Below are 27,250 nucleotides of genomic sequence, written 5' to 3' on the forward strand. Positions count from 1 at the left end.
CCCATTTACACCTTTCACAATTTGAAGGGATTCGTTATTTGACCTTGCGTGGTGTTGGAACACACAGCAGCTACGTGAGCTTTCTTCACACACTTTCCTAACTGGCAGACAATTTCCGGCTTTAAAATTTTTTTAGATATCTTTTGTTTTAACATCATCTAAATTTCCCTGTGTCCCAAACCCCATCTCCCATCCCATATTATAATTTTTAAAAGAAAGACAGGATGAAAAAATCAGCAATATCAATCAACATATTGAAAAAAGTCTGACAATATCTATGATATTCCACATCCATTGATCTCTCAGCACACATGAGAGCAGGGAAAAGTATCCTTTCATATCTATTCTTTGGGACCAAGCTTGCTTTTATAATTCCTGCAGGATTACTTTCAGTATTCTGCTATAGAATTAGGATATTTGGATATATTTAAGCCAGATGTCAAGACTGATTTTCCAGTGGTTCTTTATGTCATTGTTCTGAACACATACACACACACACACACACACACACACACACATCCCATAATTTCAAACTCTGTAAGCTCCCAGACGCTCATGATCATTGATGACTTACTGAGTGCCCAGAGTCCACCAGACAGGCACCAGGCTTGGAAGTCATTAGGTGTCCATGAAATACATGATGGCATCCCCCAGAAAACAACCTAAAAATATAACGATGCTGGCCATAAAGAATGAAGTGTGAGATTGTTCCATAATACTGATCGAAAATGTCAGGCTGTGTGATCACTGATTTCTATGAAGTGTTCATTTGTCTCTTTCTCTGTCCTTTTCCAGTTGCTAGATTTTAGGGTTAGGTCATCTTGTTTCTGAGGGATTTTCTTTTGGTGCTAATTGGCATCTCAGGGCTGCCACTTCCATCAGAAAGATGGTACTATTAGGGACACGGGGAGAGGCACAGTAATTCACTGATTTACGTGGGGTAGTGCATGATGGGAATATGTGGAAGGTGTTCTTGGGGCAGAATTCTTCTGATGGAGCGGGAGGATGTTCTGTACACCGGTCCATGCTGAGGTTTCAGAAATCATCGGGGGCAGCGATGGAGAGAAGTGTGGTAAGGTTGACCTAATCCAGGGAAGACTGCAGCTGGGGGCAACTGGTGGGAGGAAAAGCATTACTAATATAAATCATAATGAGAGATGTGAGGCAACTAGGTATCATGTTGTTTAATCATAGCTAGGACTTAAATGGGACTTTAATATTTTTTAAAGCACCTTACAAATGTTGTCTCATTTATCCTCATTAAAATTCTGATACAGATCAGGAAACTAAGGCAAACACAAGTCAAGTGACTTGCCCAGGGTCACAGAGCTAGTATATGTCAGAGGTTGGATCTGAACTCAGGCCTTCCTGACTCCAGGCCCAGCACTCTATCCACCAAACAACCTAGCTGCTTTGCTGTTGGACTTGGAGTAAAGAAAACCTGAGTTTAAATTGTGTAACCCTGAGTAAATCACTTAACCTTTGGCATCCTCAGTGCTTTCAGCTTTAAAATGTGGATAATAACAGCAGCTACCTCACAAAAGTTGTGAGGCTCAAATAATATACCTAAAGTTCTTTGAAAACTTTGAAGACCTATAAATAGGTGAAGTCACTGTATTTGTAGAGAGCTGGCTTCAAAATGAGGAAAACCTGGGTTCAAGTCTTGCCTCCAATATATAATGACCATGTGATTCCCCGCAAGTCACTAAAAGTCTTGGAGATGTAGGCAGATTTTCAAGGCTTAAGTTGAAGAGGAGATATGGCTCTACATAGGTAAGGGAAGCTCTTCACCCAGTGGTTGTCTATGGCCATAAAATCACAGGACCAGTCCCTATTCCTACTACTACTATGATGATTGCTTTGATTACTATGAGGATGACTCTTCCTCCCCTCCCCCTCCTTCTCTTTCTGTGATGATGTGAGCCTTTGACCTTAGGGGTTCATACAATGTTCTGATATTAAGTGAGAGATGGCGGACTTGGTGGATGTGAAGGGAACAGCCGGCTAGAAACAGATTGACTTCAGCTTCACCTCAGGGAGAGCTAGCAGGAGACCCTGTCCTTAACAGATGCCAGAGCAGGGTCAGAGATCTGAAGGTCCTTCTCTCCATAGAAATCTCCTGAGAAGAGAGGCCGCCTCAAGACTATTGACATAGAAGGTGGTCAAGTCGTTAAGAATAATTGACCCACCCTTGGACATAGGCAGCAGCTACCAGGATAAGGGTATGGATGGACACCTCGTTACAGAAGAGAGGCGGCATGAGAGAATGGGGGGGAGGGGCGGGCCGGGGGAATCTGAACTTGGAATCCAAAGATCTGGATTCAAATGCTACCACTGACAACGTATACTAACTGTTGATAGCTGGGCATTTAACTAGTCTTGAGGATGCTAGTGCCTATATGCTATTTTTTTTAAAGAAATAAAAGTTACAGACAGGTAGCGTAACACAGGAGGTAGAGCACTGGATTTGGAATCATTATGATCTGGATTCAAATACTGCTTTAAACACTTAACTAGTTGCGTGACCCTAGGCAAGTCATTTGATTTCGCTGGGTCTCACTGTCCTCATCTGTAAAAGGAAGGGTCTGGACTTGATGACTTCTGGAGTTCTTTGTAGCAATAATCTATAATTATAAAAATATAATTATTAAAAATAATATAAAATCTATGACCCTTTGATTATTGACTTATTCACACAGGCAGCCTTATTAATGCTATAAATCCTAGAATTGGAGCCAAGATGAAAGTTGAAATCTAACCAGTCTTTCAGTCAGTAAGCATTTATCAACCACTTGCTAGGAACTGTGCCCAGCAGGAGAGGATGAGAATAGGGAAAGAGCCCAGAGGGGACCTGGGTTTGAAGCCCAACTCTGACAATTACCTGGGTGACTCTGGGTGAGTGACTTTGCCTCTCAGTTTCCCTATTGGGAAAATGAAAGAAATGATGGTCACCGGATGCCCTCTGAAGGCCCTTCTGGCTCTGAGTCTATGCTCTGGCCACCATTTATGATCTACCTAAGTTTCCTCAAAAGGAAATTGAGGGGGTGGTACAAGTTATGTCCCTTCCAACTGTATGTCCTACAGATCTGTGACAACAGTCCTTAATTTCTACAGGACATCCATCATTCAAAAGTTTATTGCTGGACACATCTCTCCTTTTACCTTTATCGATACGTAGAAGTTGGCAAGGCATGAAAGTTGAACATTCCAGTTGCTCCTCGTGGTAGTGAGTGCCTTTTAATGTACAGAAATTGATTCACTCCTATCCAGACTGGACCTACTACAAACTGATTTCAACTGAGTCCACTCTTCAGTGAGACAAAACTTTTTATTCTTCCTCCATTGATCCTGTCACACATACTGTTTATTTCTTCCCTTCTCTCCTCAAGTCTCCCACATCACCTTCTCCCACCCTCTCAAAAGAAGACTTTGTCACTTACTTTACTGAAAAGTTAGAGGCCATTTACAATGAGTTCCCTTCACATCTGTCTATCTATCGATCTATCTATCGATCTATCTATCTATCTCAAAACCCCTTGACATCATCTCCATCCTTCTTTACCTATCTGCAGTAATATACATTATTATTTTTTTAAAATAAAAAAGGTTCATCATTGTCTCTGCTGAGAAGGCAATGGGAGAGATGGAAATTTAGATAACTAGATTTAGCATGTAATAGTGCTCAAATGTCTATGCAAAACTTTAAATACAGATTAGCTCTTTCAAACCTCACAACAGCTTTGCAAGAAGCCTTTCCAAGTTCTCCTTAATGATGGTCTTTTTCCTCCAAGATTATCCTTAATTGATCCTGTGTGTATCTTGTTTGTGTATTGTCTCTCCCATTTGATTCTGAGTTCCTTGAGAGCAGAGGCTAGATTTTGCCTTTCTTGGTTTCTCAGCACTTGGCACAGTGTCTGGCATATAGCAGATACTTAATAAATGCTTATTGACTATTTTAGAAATAAGGAAACTGAGGCTCACGGAGTTATGTGACTTATCCTTGGTCACATAGTTTGTAAGTGGCAGACCTAATATTTAAAATCTGGTATTATTTATTGGAAAGATACTTTTCTCACCATGCCACATTGACACAACCCTATGATCTTAAAGCTAAAATAGACCTCAGGGATTCATCTAGTCTGTGAAGAAATTGAAACTTAGCAAAATAAGGGACTTACACAAAGTCCCAAGTAGCAGAGCCAGGTCTCAAAACCAGATCCTGCCAACTCCAGAGCCAATGCTACACTGCCTCCACCATTGAGAAGCTACCTCTTGCCCTCAAATAGCATGTACCCTGATTGATGTTGTTACAGCTATAAAATGCATGAATATGCAAACTTCCCTTCTCGCTGCTCCTCATTGCTTCATGCCATCTTCTGGTCATGTGTCTTTTTACTCCCTAACCCCCATGCCTGAAATCCTCTCCCTCCCATCTCAACATCTTCAGAGCTCTAGTTTCTTCCAAAGTCTTCTCAAATATCTCTTCCTACAAGAAGCTTCTCTTATTCTACTTGGCTCCTGTGACTTTTCCACCTTTCTTCATATTTAGTGTGTGTATATTATATAGATGCTTATTGTCAACAAGACATAAGGTCATTCTTTAAAGTCAGGGGATACTTCTTTGTATGTTGAGTCTCTAGGACTTAACACAGTACACAACAGGTGCTAAGTAGATACTTGTTGAACCAGCTGATTAATGAATATTTATGAGCAAAACATTGACTTGAATAAGGTGAGCTAGCTGTTGCTCCCCATGAGGTCCAATGAGGATGACTCCTCACTTCCCCTACTTCCATACTGTCATACTAAGTTCTTCCTCCTCCTGCCTGTAGCTTCCCACGGGGTTTCTGCATGCTGGAACAAATTCTTGATCAGCAGAACCCCACAGTGAGCTGCTGGGAAGCATCAGCTATCCCCTGCTGGGGCTCTTCTGACGGTGGTTTGTCTTGACAGGCAATCCAATAAAATTGGAATTTATCTGCTATATTGCTTTGATATTTCAATCTATTTGGGGATGGGGTTTTACACTTCAACTCTTGATATATTGTCTTCCCCTTATGCATGCAGCTGGTAACCTTATTAGTGTTGATGGGGATAGCTATGAAGATTCCCTCGTGGAAGTAATACTGCACCTGTGTTTTCACTCAAAACCCGAAAAGTACCATATTCAGGGTGGTGAGATATCATTGATATATCGAATCAATGTGGAATCTCTTTAAAACAACTTTACCGATCAGACTAGAGAAGTAATTATGGCTTTGTTTTTCTATCCAATCTGTCAACAAAGAATTGGGTTCACTTAACTGTAAGATTCATTTTGCCTTGAAAATCCTTTGGTTCCTAAGTCTTGTGCTAATGTATGTGTCCAGGGTCTGTCCTTTAAGGAGCTTATAATGTAATGAGATTGGAAAAGAAAAACAAAAGCTAACAAGAAATAGCTATAAGAGCCCTTGGCGATCATTTAGTCCAAGTCTTTCATGTGATATATGAATAAACTGAGACCCAGAAGGCTAATTAATTTGAGTGTTACGTGTCAGGGCTAGAATTCAAAATGTACATTCTTAGAATCGTGGTTCAAGGGTAAGAAGGGACCTTGGAGGTCGTCTAGTCCAACCACATCATGTTATAAATGAGAAACTGAGGTTAGAGATGCCTGAGTGACTTGTATGAGGTCAACGTAGGTAATAAGTATCAAAACTTGGCTTTAAACCCTGCTCATTTGACTACAAATCTATTTTTTTTTTGGAATACCATGACTGCTAGAGTTGGAATAGTGTGAGGATGGGCTATTGCTTCTAGGATAAGAATATAATCTCTTCTGTTTGGCATTTAGAACCTTTTACAATCTGCTCTAGCCTACCTTTCCAGCCTTATTTCATGTAGAGCACATTTTGTGTGCTCTGCGTTTTAGCCAAATTGGCCTACTTGTGGTTCCTCTTACCCAAAAGGAATGCGTGATGTTCCATGTCCCTCATGTTTCCCTTTGCTTAAATTGTCAACTAATCTGCCATATCCTCCCATCTGCCTCTTGAAATCATGCATTTCTTTTAATGTTACCGCTTTCTATCTGAGACCTTTCCTGATCCTTAGGTATTAATCATCTCCACTAGAAATGAATGAAATCGTTTTTATTAAGTATGTACCAGATGCTGTGGTAAGCATTGGTGGGGCAAAGGTAAAATTAAAAGCCTTCAAGGAGATTACATTCCAATAGGGAGAGGCAGCATATAGAGGGGAATGGTTGCCAGGAAGGATCACTTTGGTTTGGAAAGTTACTAAGGTGATGAGTAGACATAAGATTATAGACGGACTCTTTTGGGGATCAGTGATAGGGTTGATGTAATGTAATAATAGTTTCAGAACTTAAAGACAGGTAGAGGGTACATGTTCTCTAAAATGACAACTGGTGGCAGAGAAGAGCTGGAGCCAGGCCTAAATATAGCAGTGATAGATATAGCATAGCAACTGAGCAGGGAAGTGGGACCCTCAGGTGAAGGCTTTGGGGATTAAAGGTTTAAGTTGCCAGATCATGGTTACTGGTACAATTGACAATGGAAGCTATCGAAAAGCTAGCTGGAACTTGACCAGTATGTATATAAGTTCAATGCGAAGTTATACCGGATTCCATGCTGTCTTGGGGAGGGAGAGGGGGGAGGGGGAAGAAAATCTGGAACTCAAAATTATGTAGAACCGAGTGTTGTAAACTAAAAATAAAAAAAAATCTCAAAAAAATAAAAAGCTAGCTGGAGAGGGTGATATGTTTTACATTTACTTTGTTTATCATCTGTATTTAATTTTCTTTGTATGTATTTTGTCTTCCCGAAGGAAAAGCAAGTTCTTAGAGGGTAGGGACTTTTTCATTTTTGCCTTCATAGTGCCTAGCACAGAGTAGGTGTTTAATAAATGCTAACTGGATTGAGTAATCAGAAAAAGGGTTTGTGGAGGAGCTGCATAGGATTATAGAGTTCTTAAATTGGAAGAAACATGAAGCATAACCTAGTCTAGCCCCCTCATTTTACAGATGAGGACAGTGAGGTAAGTTGATTGGCCACGAGTTGCAGAGACTGAACATCTTAGAGAACATAAGCTCCTTGAGGGCAGTAACTGTCTTCATTTTGCTCATATTTATCAACCCACTCCTTAGCCAAGTGCCTGACACATAATAAGCCCTAGATCAATGCTCCATCTAGCTTTCTGTCTGGACCAAAATATTAATAACAGCACTTTTACATTAGCTATGATCTGGAAACAAAAGCTGATGCCCATCTATTAACAATGGCTAAAGAAATGGTGGCAAGAAAGAAATACAATGGAACATTATTGTGCTGTAAGAAACAGAATGAGAGTTAGGGGATGATATATGAACTGACACAACGTGAATTAATCAAAGCCTAGATAATTTCCTATACAGAACCTATATCAATGCAAATGGTAGTAGCTAAAAGAAATTATATGGTTTATAATTATAATGACCAAAATTGGTCCAAGAAAAGTATTGAGAAAATATGTCACCTTTCCTCTCTTGGCTGAGGTGAGGGAATATAGATATGGACTACTGTACATATTGTCAGATTCAGTTGATATATTTGTTGGTTTTGATGAAGGGCATTTTTTCCTTCCATTTTGCATTTGTTGCAAGTGATTCGGAGAAGGATATATTCAGAAATAGAGGTGATATAAAAACAAATGACATTTTTCTTTAAATTGGAGAAAAAGTCGAGCAGTAGATCTTTCATCTTGCTAGAATTGGTAATAGGAGTTGGTATGAATTGGTGTAGGCAAATTCCATATACAAATAATGCACAATCGCCCTTTCTTCCCCTGCCCGTTTTACCTAAACAAATTGTCGTTGCCAAGTAAGGACATGGGGGAAATGTAATTTCTCTCTCTTCAAAAGTCATAGACGGAACATGCACATTGGGCCTTAGCACTGTAGATGAGGAATATCAGGGAAGAAGAGAAGGAACAAACTAAGATCATTTAATTTAAGTAAGACCAAATTACTGTCATTAGACTGTCAGAATTGGGTCTTTTCAGCTGTGCTTTGACAAGGTACCGGAAAATATCTCTGTGACTTGCCCTTTTAAAACATGGCTGTTCATTTGGAAGTAGAAAGGGTAAGAAAATAATGTTAGACCAGAACAAGTTCCATTCTAAAACCACATATTTTCCAAAAAGAAGCTTCACTTGCGATGAAAACATGTACTATGGCCACTGGACTGAATTATTCAGCTCTTTATCTGTATATTCCTACCTTTCTGCCATGTTACAACCGATGTTTCCTCTCTCTCTAAATATGTTTCCATCCATTTGCCTTAGGATAAAATAATACGCAGCCATATGATACCTATAATAGAAATTAACAGCAGTGTGACTTAGTTTATGACTTCAAATGACTGTACTTTTAGCCCTGATCTTGTATCTTCAGGTCTGTGATGGTTGACCGGTTTGTTGGCATTTCCTCTCACCTTTCTGATATATCACTCAGCTTTTCCGTGGGTGAATGATGTCAAACTCAAGCAGAAATGGATCCCTTTGGGCCACGTATTGATGCAGAAGATCTCAAATTAACATTATCGATGCTGAATTGAATTTACTTGTTTTGCTAAACGTTTCCAAGTTACCTTTTAATTTGCTTCAGGCGGCACTCAGAAATGGCGGTGTGCGGCCTGTGGGCCGTGTATGGGCCATCTCTGCCAGAGACTATTATATTTCTGTGACAGTCGAGGTTTAGGACATGTCTTAAAGACTTGTTTCACTTCTCCCACTGTATTTCTTTTGTCTGTGATAACGCTCATCAGGTCACTCATGGTGCCACATCTGGTAGTATGGCAAAGGAATCTATCTATCCAATATGTTAGTTCTTAATATGTATAAGATAACATGCTAAGTTCTGTGGGGGAGATGTATATATATATATGTATGTATATATATATATATATAGATAGATAGATATAGATATAGATATAGATATAGATATGGATATGGATATGGATATGGATATGGATATGGATATGGATATGGATATAGATATAGATATAGATATAGATATAGATATAGATATAGATATAGATATAGATATAGATATAGATATAGATATAGATATAGATATAGATAAACATATAGAAGACGTGGCCCTGCGCCTTAAGCGTCTTATAATTTAGTGGCATATTGTTGCATGATGGCTAAGAGGACTGGCTATAAGGTTAGGAAGATGACCTGGGTTTAAGTCCTGCTATTGCAGTAGTTAAGTCTCTTAACCTTTAGAGGTCCCATACAACTTCCTAAGGTGCTAAGTTTCAGACAAGATGCTATTCTACGTGAACAGATAGTATTTCTACACTAGGATTTCCCTACACCCAATAACCAAACAAAAATGAATGATAGAAAAAGTTTTTTTTAATTATTAAAAAAAGTTTTAGTTGAATTCAACAGTGCCAAGGATGAAAAATAACCCCTCTACACCTTCTCATGGTGTGTAACTCTTTTTTATGTTCTCCCATAGAATCCGATTGAGCCAGAGGCCTTCCTCTGGGCCTTATTTATATGTCATGAGTATTAGCAGAGCACTTGGACTCTTCATCTGTCATACCTTATTCTTGTTCTTTAACCAATCTACCAACCTTTTCTGTCCCATATTTTGAGATTCCTTATGCTACTTGTGCATGGGGCATTATGGGAAATGCGCTGTAGTATCCATCTCTCATCCTGGCTCCTGTTTAACTGCACTTCTGCTCCTTATAAAATTATGCTTTTCCGAGATTCCAAATATAGAAAATCACTACTGCTGCAATGTTGTTTAAAAGATAAAAGCTCTGTCCTTTAACTCAGATATCTCAGTGACGAAAAGAAAGGCCTCATATAGACCAAAATATAGTCCTTTTTGGTAATAGCAAAGCTGGAAACAAGTGTCTGAGTTGCAATTCAAACCTAGATGTCTCTGGCTGTAAGTCCAATAATTTATCCCCTGTATTGTGTTATTTATCATATTTTCAGAGAAAAACAATATTTATTTAGAAAGAGCAAAATTGGTTATGAGGAAAAATCATTTCCGACTGCTCCACTGTAGAGAGAGGCAAACTGCTTGTCTACCTCTACCTGCGCCTTTATCATCATTCTGATAGAAACAGTTACAAATTTCCAATATGAAATAGCCAATTCAACCATCTTTTAGTAATAGCAAATATCACCCCAAGTTTTTAAGCTCTTTTCTGATGTGAGCCAGGAAGAAATTCATGTTATTGATTAGTCTGCGTAACTGTTCAGATCTCTGATTACATTCGTGTGGAGAACTCCTGTTGAGAAAAGTTCCATTACCAAGGCCCCCTACTGCCTCCTATAATGCAGCTTAGCCTTGGGGAGCTGGCTGAGTCACTGACAGGTTACCTGGCTTGCTTGGAGTCACACAGCCCGCACATGGCAGAGGCAGATTTGGAATTTCAGTCTTCATGACCGGGAGGCTGGCTTGCCATCCCCTCTGCTTTGCTGGTCTCTGTGTGCCCATGATGTATAGATAGATAGATGATAGATAGTGTGTGTATGTATATATGTGTATGTATATATAAATATGCATGTATATGTACGTATGTATGTACGTTATATATGTGTGTTGCATATAAGTGCATATATGTCTGTATATGTGGATGTCTATATATACACACATGTGTATATGTGTGTATACACATATATGTATGTGTATGTGTCAGACACACATACAGATATGTAAAATGTGCTAGAATAAATTACCTTGTAGACTAGCGTAAATGTAGGTACAATAACAATGTTCTCTCATCACTTCGGGCCATTCTTTCATTTTTCTTTTTCTCTCTTTTCCTTTCTTCACACCTACACTATCTGATGATAAGATCATAGAAATGAAACTGGAAAGTACTCTACACCTTTTCTTGCTTTCATTTTGCAGATGAGGAACCTAAGGCTCGGAGAAAAGAAAAACTCGCCCAAAGTTACGTAGGAAATAAGTATTAGAGGTGAAATTTGAACTCGTTCCTAATATATCATAATGCCTTGATGGTTATTTCTATCTTCAGTTCTTCAAAAACTGTTTTCAGCTATGAAAATACAAATCTACATATTTTATGTAGACCTAATGGGAGTTAGGCCTCAGCTGGGTCCTTGGCTAATCCTGTGTATTCTGTGGCCCTTTTCTGATTCCTTTTATTTTTCCAGGTTTTATGGGGTTTGGAGTTTATAGGGAAAATGAATGTTTCCCACAGACAGTCCCTTATGTAACAAGAAGTAGAAAGAAATTGAGTTCCCTTGCTTTTAATGAGTTCTTTCCCATTACCTCCATTTGTGACTTTTATTATCTTTTATTTCATGGACATATGTATTTGTAGACAGACTTTAGTATATTTCACATCTAGTATGAACTTTAACTTTTTTTAAGCTCCATTCTACATGAAACTGTTTTGAGTATGTGCCCCCCAGTGGGAATCAGTCTTGCCTTTCAGGTAGCATTCTCCATGGTAGCAGAAAGGTTTTCCTCTATGAGGCAAAAGCCCCAAATGATATTCTGAAAGAGATTTGCCTTGGGAGCCCCAATCCAATCACATGTAGCCATCATTGTAAATTCTTGCCATTCGCTTCTTGAAGAGTCAGTGTAAAATTTGAAGGACTTTGTTGTTAAACCCAAGCAAGGGGAAAAAAACCCAAACAGATAAAGGAAGCAACCAAACATGTTTTAACCTGCCTCAACCACTCCAAATTAGCAAAATCATTAACTTCTCTCTCTAGACATGCAGGCCATTTGCTGATGTTTGCACATTATGGCCATAAGGGCAGTCACTTTCCTGGATGTATTAGTAAATAGTGAATTTTCACGGTGCAGTAATTTGCCAGATTTTGTTTATAGTTGCTCCTTAATCTAGTGGGATTGTAGATTTGTAATTAGAAGGAACTTAAGAGATCGTTTAGTTTATCCCACTTCATTTTGCAGAAAAATAAACTAAGGCCCAAGTGCTTAAGGGACTTCTCCAATGTCACCTAACCAGTATGGTTAGAGATGGACTTGAACTCAAGTCTTCCTGATTATGGGTCTGGCTCTCTAGCCACACTTTAAAAATTGCCAATACGGTAATATATTATCTTCCTATTTTATAAAATAAATTCATACAAACTTATTAAATTAATGTTTTGATTATGTAGTACCCATTCCAGTTCTACCCTCCAGCTTGAAGTTGTATATTGAGTTTTGTGGACAACTTCAATGGGTTTAAAGGTTCTGGGTACCCAAACTCATAAAACAATAATTCATGAGCCCCCACCTGCATGCTGACCTTTAATAATCAGCCAGATGATACAAGTACTTCAAAGCAAAGACATTTATTTAGATAGCACTATAAAAGTAATATTGACAAAATATGTATACACACACACACACACACACACACACACACACACACACACATCCCTGCCATAAACCTGTGACATACTCTCTAACAAGCTCATGAAGTGTCACTTGGAAGAGCAGTCCCATTTGGAGTATCTTAATAGAAATTTATGGGCTTAGACAACACACGAGCCCTAGGCAATTCATACATATGGAACTGCAGTACCCTGGTGTCCTTTCCTTCCTCTTGCTGTTTGTGTGCTATACCCCACCCCCTGCCTCAGCCTGTCTGGTGGGCAAGTGGCTCAACTGGGTTTCCTGGATCTAGTTATCTGTAAAGTACAACTCCAGGCAGCCAAGCTCTCTATCTTTTTGATTCACAGGAGTCATACTCTTTATATACTGCCTTACTTTATAACAGGCTCCTATGGAGTGTGTCTTGTTTTTTAAAGGGAAAATAGAAGAATGGAATATCTTTGCCCAGTCATTCCTAGCTTCTGTCTACTTTGATCAATTTGAATCAGAGAAATTCTTTATAATTTGTAAAGGGGTAGCTTAATGTAAAATCTTCTTTACTTATTGCTTAAGATCTTAGCCCCTTCTTATTTATGTTACTTACCTCTTATGTTCTTTATCATCAGTTGGGTTGGAGGGAAATAATTTGATCAGATATATTGTGATCAATTTTTACTCTCTACTCCAATTATAGAACGATAACAAAAACAAAAGGGATATTTAGAAAGTTAACCCATTTTTTTCCTCTACAGTTGTGAGTCTCACTTTAATGAATATATACCAGACACTGTCTCTGACATAGCTCAGCGGAAAACCTTGTCTTACAATTAAATATTTTTTAAAAAGAAAAGCAAGGCTGTATTTTGTTCCTGGAGAAAGTTAGATAGTGATAACCAGCCTTTCTAGTCATTTCCTACCAACTTGGACCTCATTGTTTACTGAGAAGAGAGGAGCAGGGTGGAGAAGGTTAAAAAGTTTCCTATATAGAGTATCACTCATTTTATTTTGCGTTTAAATGAGTTGAACCCTGGGAATGCAAGCCCAATCCAGGAAGCATAATTAGAAATAAGAACCAAAATATGTCTCTGATAATGCCAGATGTGCCTTGCCCAGGGATGATACATTGTAGTTACTTAATAAATCTTTGTTGTTTGATTCTCTTAACAATTACTTTATTATTTAATATTTTAGTTTTCAACATTGATTTCCACAAGATTTTGAGTTACAAATTTTCTTCCCATTTACTCCCTCCCGCCCACTCCAAGATGGCATATATTCAATTGCCCTGTTCCCCAGCCAGCCCTCCCTTCTGTCACCCCACTCTGCCCTCCATCCCCTTTCCTCTTACTTTCTTGTAGCGCATGATAGATTTCAATGCCCCATTCCCTATATATCTTATTTCTCAGTTGCATGCAAAAACAACTTTTTTTGAGCATCTGCTTTTAAAACTTTGACTTTCAAATTCTCTTCCCTCTTCCCTTCCCACTCACCCTCCCTAAGAAAGCAAGCAATTCAACATAGGCCACACATGTATCATTATGTAAAACACTTCCACGATACTCATGTTGTGAAAGACTAACAATATTTCCCTGAATCCTATCCTGTCCCACTTTATTCAATTTTCTCCCTTGACCCTGTCCCTTTTCAAAAGTGTTTGCTATTGATTTCCATCTCCCCCATCTGCCCTCCCTTCTATCATCCCCGCCTTTTTATCCCCTGCCCCCTACTTTCCTGTGGGGGTAAGATACCCAATTGAGTGCTTATGTTATTCCCTCCTCAAGTCAAATCTGATGAGATCAAGATTCACTCATTCCCCCTAACCTGCCCCCTTTTCCCTTCCAACAGAACTACTTTTTCTTGCCACTTTTATGTGAGATAATTTACCCCATTCTATCTCTTCCTTTCTCCCTCTCTCAATATATTCCTCTCTTACCCCTTAATTTAATTTAATTTTTTAGATATCATCCCTTCATATTCAATTTACCCTGTGCCCTCTGTCTACATATATATATATATACGTATATGTATATATGTGTGTATGTGTGTATGTATATTCCCTTCAATTACCCTAATACTGAGAAAGGTCTCATGAATTACACACATCATCTTTCCCTGTAGGAATGTAAACAAAACAGTTCAACTTTAGTAAGTCCCTTATGATTTCTCTTTCTTGTTTACCTTTTCATGCTTCTCTTGATTCTTGTGTTTGAAAGTCAAATTTTCTATTCACCTCTAGTCTTTTCACTGAGAAAGCTCGAAAGTCCTTTATTTTCTTGAAAATAAATGTATTGCCTTGGAGCATTATACTCAGTTTTTCTGGGTAGGTGATTCTTGGTTTTAATCCTAGCTCCTTTGACCTCCAGAATATAATATGCTAAGCCCTTTGATCCCTCAATGTAGAAGGTGCTAGATCTTGCATTATCCTGATTGTGTTTCCACAATACTCAAATTGTTTCTTTCTGTCTGTTTGCAGTATTTTCTCCTTGACTTGGGAACTCTGGAATTTAGTGACAATATTCCTAGGACTTTTCTTTTGGGGATGTTTTTCAAGAGGCAGTCCGTGGATTCTTTCAATTTCTATTTTACCCTCTGACTCTAGAATATCAGGGCAGTTTTCCTTGAAAATTTCTTGAAAGATGATATCTAGGCTCTTTTTTTGATCATGGCTTTCAGGTAGTCCAATAATTTTTAAATTGTCTCTCCTGGATCTATTTTCCAGGTCAGTGGTTTTTCCAATGAGATATTTCACATTGCCTTCCATTTTTTCATTCCTTTGGTTCTGTTTTATAATGTCTTGATTTCTCATCAAGTCACTAGCTTCCACTTGCTCCAATCTAATTTTTAAGGTGATGTTTTCTTCAGTTGTCTTTTAGACCTCCTTTTCCATTTGGCTAATTCTGCCTTTCAAGGCATTCTTCTCCTCATTGGCTTTTTGGAGCTCTTTTGCCATTTGAGTTAGTCTATTTTTTAAAGTGTTTTCTTCAGTACTTTTTTGGGTCTCCTTTAGCAAGTCATTGACTTGTTTTTCATGGTTTTCTTGCATCATTCTCATTTCCCGTCCCAATTTTCCCTCTACTTCTCTTACTTATTTTTCCAAATCCTTTTTGTGCTCTTCCATGGCCTGAGACCAATTCATATTTTTCTTGGAGGTTTTTGATGTAGGGTCTTTGACTTTGTTGACTTCTTCTGGCTGTATGTTTTGATCTTCTTTGTCACCAAAAAAAGATTGTAGACTCTGAGTCAGAGTCTGAGTCCGCATCCTTTCTCACTGCCTGGCCATGTTCCCACTGTCACTGCAAGCTCTGCCACAGCAATGCTCTTCCTCCCCCAAGAACTGCCAACCAGATTTGTGACCCAGATTCAAGCAGAGCAAAGCAAGCCCAGCACTCCTGCTCTGGTCCGCCCTTGATTCCTCCCACCCTGTGATCCAGGGACTCCAGAAGCAGCTGATGCAGGAGCTCTGGAAGCAGCCATAGGAGCTTCCTGTTCCTGCCGCTGCCACCACCCGCACCACCTCCACTACCCCTGGGGCTGGGGCTGGACCACTTTTTAACCCAATCTAGCAGTTTTTCCATTGACCTGCTCCATGGTCTTTGGCATTTGTGGGTTGAGAAGTCTGATAACTGTCACAGCTCAATGATTCATGGCCCTAAGGCCTGCTCCAGCTGACTCCCAGTCTGGTCTATCCTGTGGCGGCCCATGCTGGGCTGTGCTCTGCTCCTAGCACCATGCGATAGGCTCTTCCCAGCAACCATCCAGGCTCTTCTGGGCTGGAGACCTGTTTCCCTCTGCCATTTTGTGGGTGCCACAGCTCTAGAATTTGTTCAGAGCCATTTTTTACAGGTGTTTGGAGGGATTTGGGGCAGAGCTTTAAGCAAGTCCCTGCTTTCCAGCTGCCATCTTGGCCCTGCCCTCTTGATTGATTCATTATTGAACTGAGATTAAAAGGAGATAGTAGAGGAATAAAGAGTTAAAAGAAGATTTAAAAAATCTATGTGAAGATACAAAATAAATCCATATAAATCATCAGCATTGCAATATATACCAACAAATTTCTGAAGCAAGACATACAAAGAGAAATTCCATTTAAAATAACTGTAGACAATATGAAATGCTTGGGAGTCTTCTTACCAAAACAAACCCAGGAACTATATGAACATAACTATAAAACATTTTTCAAACAAATAAAGTCAGATCTTAGCAATTGGAAAAAAAATATCAATTGCTCATGGGTAGACCCAGTCAGTATAATAAAAATGAAAATTTTACCTAAATTCAGCCTATTTATTCAGTGCCACAGCAATCAAACTATCAAAAAATTATTTTGTATATCTAGAAAAAAATAATAACAATTCATCTGGAAGAAAAAAAAACACCTCAAAGATATCAAGGGAATCATTGAAAAAAATAAATTTGAAGGAAGGTAGGCTAGACAAACCAGATCTTAAAGTGTATTATAAAGCAGTAATTACCAAAACCAATCTGGAAGTGGCTAAAAAATAGAGTAATGGATCAGTGGAATAGATTAAGTACAAAATACCTTATAGTAAATGACCATAGTAATTCAGCATATGATAAACCCAAAGATCCAAGCTTTCGGAGCAAAAATTCATTTTTTTTCACAAAAATTGCTGGGAAAAACTGGAAAACAGTTTGGCAGCAAATAAATTATAGACCCATTGCTCCCTCCGTATACCAAGATAAGGTCAAAATGGAAACATGATTTGTACCTAAAGGATAATACCATATGCAAATTAAGAGTGCATAGGGTAGTTTATCTGTCAGATTTATGGATAAAGGAAGAATTTAGGACCAAAGAAAATATAGAGAGCATTACAAAATTTACTATAATTTTGATTATATAAAATTTAAAATTTTTTGCACAAACAAAACCAGTGAACCTAAAAATATAAGGAAAGCAGAAAAGTAGGAAAATGATTTTTGCAACAAGCATCTCTGATAAAAGGCCTCATTTCTCAAATATATAGAGAACTGAGTCAAATTTATGAAAAATATGTCATTCCCCAATTGACAAATGGTCAAAGAATATCAGTAGGTTGTTTTCAGACAAAGAAATCAAAGCTATCTATAGTTATTTAAAAATGTTCTAAATTACTATTGATTAGAGAAATGCATATTAAAGCAACGCTCATTGTTGTTTTATTTTCAGATTGGGTAATATGACAAAAAAAGACAATGTTGGATGTTGGAGGAGATGTAGAACAACTGTTACCCTAATACCCCCTTGGTGGAGTTGTGAAATAATCCAACCATTCTGGAGAGCAATTGGGAACTATCCCCAAAAGGCTATAAAACTATGCTTTCAACACCACTGCTAGGTCTATATCCCAAGGACTTCCATAAAAAGGGAAAAGGACCTATTCGTACAAAAAATATTTATAGCAGCTCTTTTGTAGTGGATAAGAATTGGAAATTGAAGGGATGCCCATCAGTTGGGGAATGGCTAAACAAGCCATGTCATATGACTGTAATGGAATATTGTTGTGCTATAAGGAATGACAAGCAAGATGATTTCAGAAAAACCTAGATAGATTTACATGAACTGATGCATGGTGAAGTGAACAGAACCAGGGCAACATTGTATATAGTAATGGCAATATTGTTTGAGTATTTGCTATTTTTTCACTTTTTTGCATTCTTTTTCTTTTATTCAAGTCTTTTTGTATTAAATGACTAATGTAGACATCTTTTATATAACTGCAAATGTATAACTCATATCTGATTGCTTACTGTCTCAGGGAGGGGGTAGGAAAAGAGGGATGGATAGAATTTGAAATTCAAAATTCTAAATAAAACTATAAAAAAATCTGTGTGACTCTAGATTGTTTATATGTTAGGTCCTGTCAGCATGCTTGCGCAGAGAAAGAGCTTCCTAGCCATTGATAGAGCTGATTGAGGAGATCTGTAGCCCTTCCATGTCAGGAAGAGGATTACTAATCATAGCACTCACCAGAAGATGCAGGAAAGGGTGCTAAATGAGCCTGAAGATAAGGATTTCAAAAATAGCAGCTCAAGCAGAAATGTGAGTTTTGATGTGGAAACATTAGGGATTGAATGTTTAATAGGCAGCAGTTGAGAAAAAGAGAAAAACAATCAGGAAGCAACGCCAACAAAGAGAAATGCAATGACATCACTAGAAGACATTGGCAGCTCTGTAACATTAAAAGCATAAGTTGACCCTCCATATTTATTTTAGTCACCTATTTTCTTTTTTTGTCTGCACTCCACTATACATATTTCCACATGTGTATGCCCAATGTATTAGCTTTTCATACAGATACAGAAGTTTATGCATATACGTATAATCTCTATGCATATATGTGCATAGTACATATGTAGTATGTAAATACATTTATGGGTACATATACATGCTTATCTAAATATATAAACATGCGTATGTGGATAGCTGTAGGAAGAAGAGAGATTCACATATTTTATAGTGTTCTATTGTTATTTTGTGATTATGTTATTTCATCAAATGATTTTGACTTTGTGTATGTGAATCTTCTAGTACAAATGAACATCATGATGGGGTTTTGTTGGTTATGATTTGGAGAAGATTCTTCTCTGTGAAATATCTAAAACCTGAACTAGGAGGGGAACAGCAGATGTTAGTTACACTGTGGTGGATCAGTGATCTCCTCAATGTTGGTATTCCGTTCAAGAATGCACTATTTGAGAGTATAATTTGGTTTCATATACTGTGTTCTTTCTACTTCATCTTGTCCAGTTTTATGTGGTTTAGGGTCTTTAGGGAAATAGAACATGTCAGCCCATCCTTTGCAACTTCCATCCATGTTTGCCCATCAATGAACTGCGAGCATTCCACACAACATAATGGAGACCTTCCTCTTAATTGCTTCACATTTTGAGGATATAAATGGATCCCCTAGGCTGCCCATTAATTGTAACTTCACTTCCTTTGTGATTGGCTCATTTCTTTCCAGGCACATGTCTTTCTAATGACATCCTTCAGGCATTTCCTACACAATTATTGTTTGTTGATATGTTGGAGCCTACCCATAAATTCTCCTCCCTTGAACATTGGGTAACCCTCAATTTTGAGTCATAAGAGACTAAACTATTTCAGAATGCAGAACCATATAGCATGTCCAGAGGAGTATACTTTTGCAAACCATTGCTGTTTTTCAACATGGTAATTTCATTAAGAGACTACGAACTTCTAAATTCAGATATTTGTTTTCATCACCATTGTTCCATATATCTCTTAGGTGCTTCTACTACACAGTATAGACTTTCTCTCCTTCCAAGGAAGATGTTTGGATACCCACTTAGCATAAGTTCACCTTTAGCATTTGACATTTATTATCCACAACTTCCAAATGGAGAGTTTAATTAAAATCAAAGTGTCCTTGTTTTTAATAACCCAGAAAGAAGGGTTATGAATAAAAAAAAAAGAGGGCTATCCTAGAACATTTAAAAGGACAGAGTCTCAGATATGACTTTTGCAGTTGTTTGATAATTCTTATAAAATATACTTATTATCAAAGTCTAATTTAAGATTTAATGGGGCAGTAAAGGTTGAGATGTTCACAAAGAAACCAGAACAATAACAGTTAAAAAGAAGTAGCCATGGCAGTCTATGGTCTCACAAAAATTTTCCAGTCAATTAGATTTGATTGTGTTAAACAATGATGAACTACAAAAGTAATTAGAAATCTCATATTAGTTAGGAATGAATTCTGGCCCTGGTTAACAGCACTTCTTGACAGTTCCTTCTGATATCTAGTTCAAATAGGCGTTAGAGACAATTATAACTATATACTAAGGTACTTCCCCTTTTTATGTGTACATTTTATTTCCTGAAAGGAAGAGTGAGTATGTGTGTATGTGTGTGTGTGTGAAATAGAGAAAAAAACAGTTTGAGTAAAAACCCAGGCAGTTCAGAGATAACCTAAGAAACAAAGTAGCCCATCAGATGAAAGTGCTAAGACACTTACAGCTCTGAGGGGACTAGAGCAGAACCATGCCTATGAGAGACAAGGGTTCTGACTGATGGTAAAGATGGCTGCAGTGCATTGTTTATTTAGTAGCTGGATGTTTATTGCTGAAAAACCTCTGAATCAAAGTATTATTTTGGGACTACGGGACTATTGTATAATAACTATTTGAGTTATAGCTGACAAAAATGTGGATTTTGAATTTTTCAACCTGAGTTAGAGATGGGTTATTACACATAAAGAAACTCTGATTTGAAGCATTAGAGACTAGTACAGAAGATATGAGGCAATTTAAGACAATACAGAGAATCCAGCAAGAGAATCTGATTATAGAGAAGCTGAGACCCCAGTAGATGGAAAACAGAAGCCAGAAGCCAATGGATCTGAGGCCAGCTGACTAGAGCAAGAGAGACTGAAGGTGATGTAAGGAGATGATTTGATTAGAAGAAAATGTTCATGTTGGGAGCTTATGGGAAAAGGCCGTATCGTGTTCTGTGTGAAGAGCTGGTTTAGGAAAATTTGCCTTGCCTTCTAAAGCCAGCTTCCCTGTACCGACTTCTGTGACTCAAGAGAGTAAAATCCTTGAAAGCTTGTACTGATTTGATCGAATAGCTTGACAGATTTCATACTTAAAGGGAAGTAATTTTCACTGGGAAAAAAAAGTTATGTTTCTTCAATACCCAGGCAAGGAACAGACATGGAAAGCTCTTCAAATACCACTCTTGAGGTTGCTACTAGGTACAAAATCTTGACCATGCTTTAGTGGCCTGAGAGTAGAAGATAAGTTGCTTTGAGAAAGGAAGAGAGATTCAGAATAGGAGCCATCCCACAGTGTCCAGACTGTTTCATAAATATATCATAGACATCTGGGACTTAAGTCCATCATGGTGAGATATTCCAGATACATGAATTTCCCTACTCATATGTCTCATCTCACTAGGTTGCTACAAGTTTGTGGCCATTCTTCCCTGTGAACATTGTGTGTGTGTGCGTTAGTAGGAGAGTATCATCCAGCTTTATGTGTGATCCAGTTTTATGGGTGAAGTGGTGTACTGGTGCACCTTGATTATTCTTGCTTTTAATCTGTATTTATGTTACGATTTTTCTTCATTTTGCCTTCTCATTTCATAAATGTTTCGTGTGACTGATTTGGGTAAATAGGTAGCACGATGGTTGGAACTTCAAATATCAGTAGTTGACATATAGTTTTTCTGTATCAGGGCTATGTTTAGGACCCTGAGAAGGAGTCATAGCAGTGTGCCCAAGCCATTTGGTGAGCTATGCCAGCCTACCAGAATTGGGTGATAGGTGGGTTAAGTTGGCTAGTTCCAAACCCAGAGAGAACCCAGAGGGAGTAGGGGTTTGGAACTATAGCTTCTATACACATATAACACACACACACACACACACACACACACACACACACACACACCATACATATAGTGTACATGTATATGTGTCTGTATGTATGTATTCATACATGTGGCTATTTATATATGAATATATACTTAGATAGACAAATAAATAGAAATATTCTAAGATCTAAGTGAACAAGTTAATAATTAATTATATATGTCTCCAAATTTACTCTCTGCTAGTATAAGAATCCCCCATTCTCCTCCTTTTCCTTCAAGCTTCCCCTCCTAACACACACACACATACCCACATGCACAACCACACAGTGTCCCTATGATTGAAGAAACTTAAGAGTGTAAGACCAATATAATAATTAAAATATTTAAGTGAATTAACAATAGCAATAACTTGAAATAAAATTTGAATAAATTCTGGCATGATGAACAGCATCAAAAATGAGCTAGATCAAGGCTGCTAAGGCTGTAATTCCTTGCCTGTGATGGGTATCTTAATTTAGTAGCTATTCTTTGAGAGAAACAGATCAAGAGAAAATATATATATATATATATATAAATTGATGAAAAAAATACTAATTGATGAGAGTCTGCATTGAAAATCCAAAAAGAAATTTAAGGGTTAGCCAGTCATTGGTTTCCTAGTTAAAATGTCCTTCATGTTTTTAGATTTCTTAAGATATGACTTCTGGTCATATTAGGTCTTGGTTTTACAATATGTTTGCATAAAGCAAATGAGGTTTTGGTTTGGATCATTTGTGGCATTTATCCCTGTAAAAAGGTTGAATTTATAATTGGGAAAAATGAAACAATGGGGCATTGAAATTTCAGTGAAGTTTTAGAAAGTAACTGTCATCTGTGTACTATTAGAAAGTGTCTGACGTAAAGATACATTTTAGATGATTTTTTTTAAATCTTCACTTAAATGTTATTTTTCTTTGGCTTTGCCAAAAGAAGATAAACTGGAGACCATTTTCTTATTAAAGGAATAAAAGAAAATGGTCATATCGGAAATAAACAGCCAGCTAGGGAGAGCTGGAAACAATTTTTTAATGGAAGAAGCTGAAATAATTAACTTTCTCAGTTCCATGTTGGGTTGTCTAGGTCTTAGATGTGCTATGCCGGATTTCATGTTTATTTTGGAAGCTTTCTTATGTGATTCTTGAATCAAATTTCAAAGGTATCAAATTGTTACCCCATTAATCAGTTTGGCAGCAGTTTCATTTTGTATTTGATGCTGAAAATCATCTTTATGGAAGTGGCTCCATTTCTGTATATAACTAAAATAAATCTTCACTATTTCCTTGCAAATTTGTTATCTTGCTTCTTGTTAACATGCATCGTATGTGTTTTATACTTGTATTTAACGGAGAAAATTTTCCCATCCTTTTAATGTTTTCCTTAGTGTTTATTTTTCCAAGCAAAAGAATATATAAAAGATATTTATTGGCTAGCTGAATATTCTTCATTTATTTTTTTAAATGATATTTGTAGAAGTAGAAAACTATTTTGATCCATTTCCCGAAACTTAGTAGACACTTGATTTGTGTTATATATGAATATTTAAATAAACCCTAAACCTAGGGTTTGGAATTTAATTTCAAATTATTTATAGTTTTTATAATTTTATAATATTTATATAATTATTATTGACATTTAAATTAATTATTTCATTCTTAAAATTTCATTTTAAATAAACCCTAAACCTCAAATGTATGAGGTGAGATGTGGATTCTGTTCTTGAACTCTTAAGTATATAACCTTGAAATCTAAGGCTTTACATATGTATGTGTAGATATGTATAAAATAATCAAATAATCATTTTTACTATGATGATTTTAGAGATTTCAAATTATGGTTAATTGCTCTAAGTCAGGGATGGACAGACAAACTATAGCTCACAAGCCAAATCCAGCCTAGTGCCTGTTTTGGTGGTGCCCATGAACTAAGACTGATTTAACTGAAGGGTGACTTGGTTGTATACAAACTATAAGTAAAACATTTGCTCATACCAAAACAAACAGACTACAAGCTTTGTGCCCTCTCTACACTATGGCCATCATGGATCTGTGTTTAGGCCTATATGTGACGCTTTTGCAGGTGCACCAAATCCCAAGCAACTAACTCAGTCAGGGCAATTGACAGGCTCTTGATGACCCACAGATGTTAGGAGGCTGACATAGCTAAAGGGAGCCAGATGTCTCAGTCCAACTCAAACAAACCCCAGCTGCTTTTGAAAATACTCTAATTACAAATGGGTCAAATAAAATTAAATATAGGGTTTATTTGAATTGTTTTGTACTCCGGCCATGCACCCATAGGTATCACAGTCATTCTAGCTGTTTCTATCTGCATGACACTTCTTCACTTCTTCTGGGTGAAGGTGATGATGTAATAGGGTGACATCCTTTACTAAAATTTGCAATCTTTTCCTCATTTTATTAATATTGGCACTAATCCTTAACTGCCACAATTATCATAGGCTTACCTACATTACTCAGAGTAATTTTAGTCTAAAGTGAAGAGGGGTGATTATGAATGTCTCCAGGTTCTCATATTCTACCATTTCCCCAAATTTCTCAATTTTCAACAAGCAGTGTCAAAATTAATTAGAATTTACATCTCTAAAAATCTGTCCCCTCATTCAACATTTCCTAATTTCTCAAAAAGTTCTGCTTATAGAGAAAGCATGTTGTGATGAAATGTGGCGTTGAAATATAGGATTTTCTTTCTTGTCAAGAATTCTATTTGTAGTTGGAAAATTTTTGATTTTGGTAGCTCCTAAGGCCTCAGGCCACCCTATAAGTACTTCCTTCCAGTATGGGGAGTGCTTTGGGGAACTGAATAACCCTGTAAGCCAAATCCAGAGGGATAACGGAGAATCAAGGTAGAGGAAAGAATCCAGGAGGGAAGCAATTGGATAGAAATAGAAAAATGGGTTCTCTCATTTCTTTTCCCTTCTTGAACTCTTTTAAAGCAACTTACCAAGTATTTCATTTCTACTTCTGTTTATGAGCACAAGGTTTCTTCTAGCCAAGCAATTTCTTGTTTCAAAGCAGAAAAAGATCACATCGGTAGTGTTTGGGGAATAGGGAGAAATGAGGGCAGAGCAGACTTTGGGAATGCAAATTTTATATTATGTAAATATGTGTTGCTCTAGATTTGTAAAACATGATACAAATATTGGTCAAATTCATGTCAGATATTAATATACAGGATGATATGCTCAAGAATTTTGTTTTCCAATATCATGTTGCAACCATGCAAATAAGTACATTGCCAAATACCCATCACCCTAAGACTGAGGGAGGTAGTACAGATGCATGTATACAAAATGAGGTGGTCCTAAAAGGTAGCATTTTTACAGAAAAACCACCATCTTTGCATAGGCTGGCCCCCATGCCTCCCACTTCAACACCACCACATGAAACTACTAGATTCCTTCAAGACTTAGTTGACATACCACATTCTTTGAGAAGCTTTTCCTGATTTTCTGGTTGTTTATGGTCCATCTGTTTTGCATTTATTCAATTTTTGAATATATTTTATATTTTCCCCATGAAGTCAGGGTATTTTCAATTTTCTTTGTATTCTCAGTGTCTTGCACAGTGTCTGGCACATAGTAGGCATTACTAAATGATTGTAGAAATGAAGCCTCCTGCCTTTTCGATGTGACAAACTTTATTTTAAAAAATTGGCATAGCTCCCCTTTAGACATTCTCTTCTATAGGCTAATAATTGTCAGTTGCTTCAATCAATCTTTATTATATGCTATGTACCATCCAGTCTCTTGGATTGCCCTCTTTTGGTCTTGTTCCTGATTGTCAATATCCTGTTGAAATATGTTTTCTTGAATTTTATATAGTACTTCAGATTTAGTCTGAGCAGGGCAGAGTACAATGGGACTCTTTTTATGAATATCGTGCCCTTATTTATGCAGCCTAAGATAGCACCCTTTCTGTGACTACGTCACATTATCGAATCATTTTAAGCTTACATTCCACTCAAAGCATCAGAAGTTTTTCATAGAATCTCTCTTCTAGTCACACCTCTTCTAGATTGTACCTGTAAAGTTGAATTTTGTGTCCATGTCTAGGAATTTACACTTATCCTCATTAAACTCAATATTATGACTCTGGAGTCATTCTTCTAGCTCATCAGTATCTTTTGAAATCCCTCCTGTGACCCAGTGCATTAGCCGTCCCTCCTAATTTGAAAGTAATCTGAAATTCTAATGGGTATATGATACAGAGCTTCATCAAAGACATGGATAAAAATGTTGACCCACAGAAGGAACAAGGACAGATCCCTGGAACATTCCAGTTGAAATTTCTCTCCAGGTTGAAATGGAGTTCTTAATAATTATTTTGGGGGTCTAATTGCCTATAAATTCTAACTCTACTCTGTTTCCCTATAATCTGCCTCATATGTGTCATCTTTTCAACAAAGATAGCACAAAGACAGTCAAATGCAGTGCTGAAATATAGAAACACTATATTTTTGGCATATCCTTAATCTACCAGTACAGTCTCCTTATCAAAAATGAAAGAAAAAAAGTGGTTCATTTGGAAGATCTATTCTTGATGAAGCCATGTTGTGTCTTAGTAATAACCACTTCTCTGAGTACTCACAAACCATCATTTCAGCAATACTGTTTTCTAGATTTTTGTCAGAAATTGAAGTCAAGTTTACCAAGCTGGAAGTATCCACTCTTTTCCTTTTTTTTTTTTTTTTTTTTTTTAATGGAGAGATTTGTCTGCCCTCAGCTTAGTCTGTGGCACCTAGCTCATTTTCCAGTTTTTCAAAGTTCAGTGATTGTAATTTAGCAATTATATCTGCCAATTTTCTCAATACACTAGGCTGTAGTTTATCTGGGCCTGCTGGATTGAGCTCACTGAAATCAAGTAGGCTTTCTGTTATCATTCTCTTATCTTGGATTTCTTTTCTCTGTTACCTATTTTTGTTGTCCTTTCCACTCCAAATATCATTCCATTTGGTGTAGAAAATGGAAATAATTAAGAGTTGTATGTGGTTGTACCCCATGCATATTGTATATTATAATTTATCTATTCTAATTATTGTTTCTAGTCCTTTTTGAGAAAAATATTCTATCTCTTTTACTAAACACAGCTTAGAGAGTCTTTCCTCTCCAGTTTTGTTTCTACTTACAAATTTTGGCCAGCCTCAGTCCATTCTGAGCTTTAGGATTCCTGACACTATTTTAGCAGGTCCACGTCACTGATTTGTCTTCATTCTAAATGACACGTCCTTGCTAAAATTTTCTGTACATATCTTTTAAAGATCCAAGGTGATCAGTGGGTTATACATATACATTCTACATGATTCTTCATGGTTTTGTTTTGCTCATGAGAATTATAGTCATATATATGATGTTATGGCTTTATCTTCGGAATTTAGTTCTTGAAGTTACCTTTGTGCTATTTTCTCTAGGATTTAAGCTCATAATATTCTACCCGAGAGGATCCAACCATTTTTATGAACTCCAAGTTTTAGGGTAAATGTAAGAGTATGCA

The 27,250-nt window shown here is 37.3% G+C and overlaps 1 pseudogene; it reads left to right on the forward strand.

The window, feature by feature from the left end:
- Window positions 1–1,005: 1,005 nt before the first annotated feature.
- Window positions 1,006–27,250, forward strand: part of LOC118847065 — a 42,365-nt pseudogene continuing 16,120 nt past the window's right edge.

This window comes from Trichosurus vulpecula, chromosome 4 (assembly GCF_011100635.1).
Source record: "Trichosurus vulpecula isolate mTriVul1 chromosome 4, mTriVul1.pri, whole genome shotgun sequence".
NCBI classification, from domain to species: domain Eukaryota; kingdom Metazoa; phylum Chordata; class Mammalia; order Diprotodontia; family Phalangeridae; genus Trichosurus; species Trichosurus vulpecula.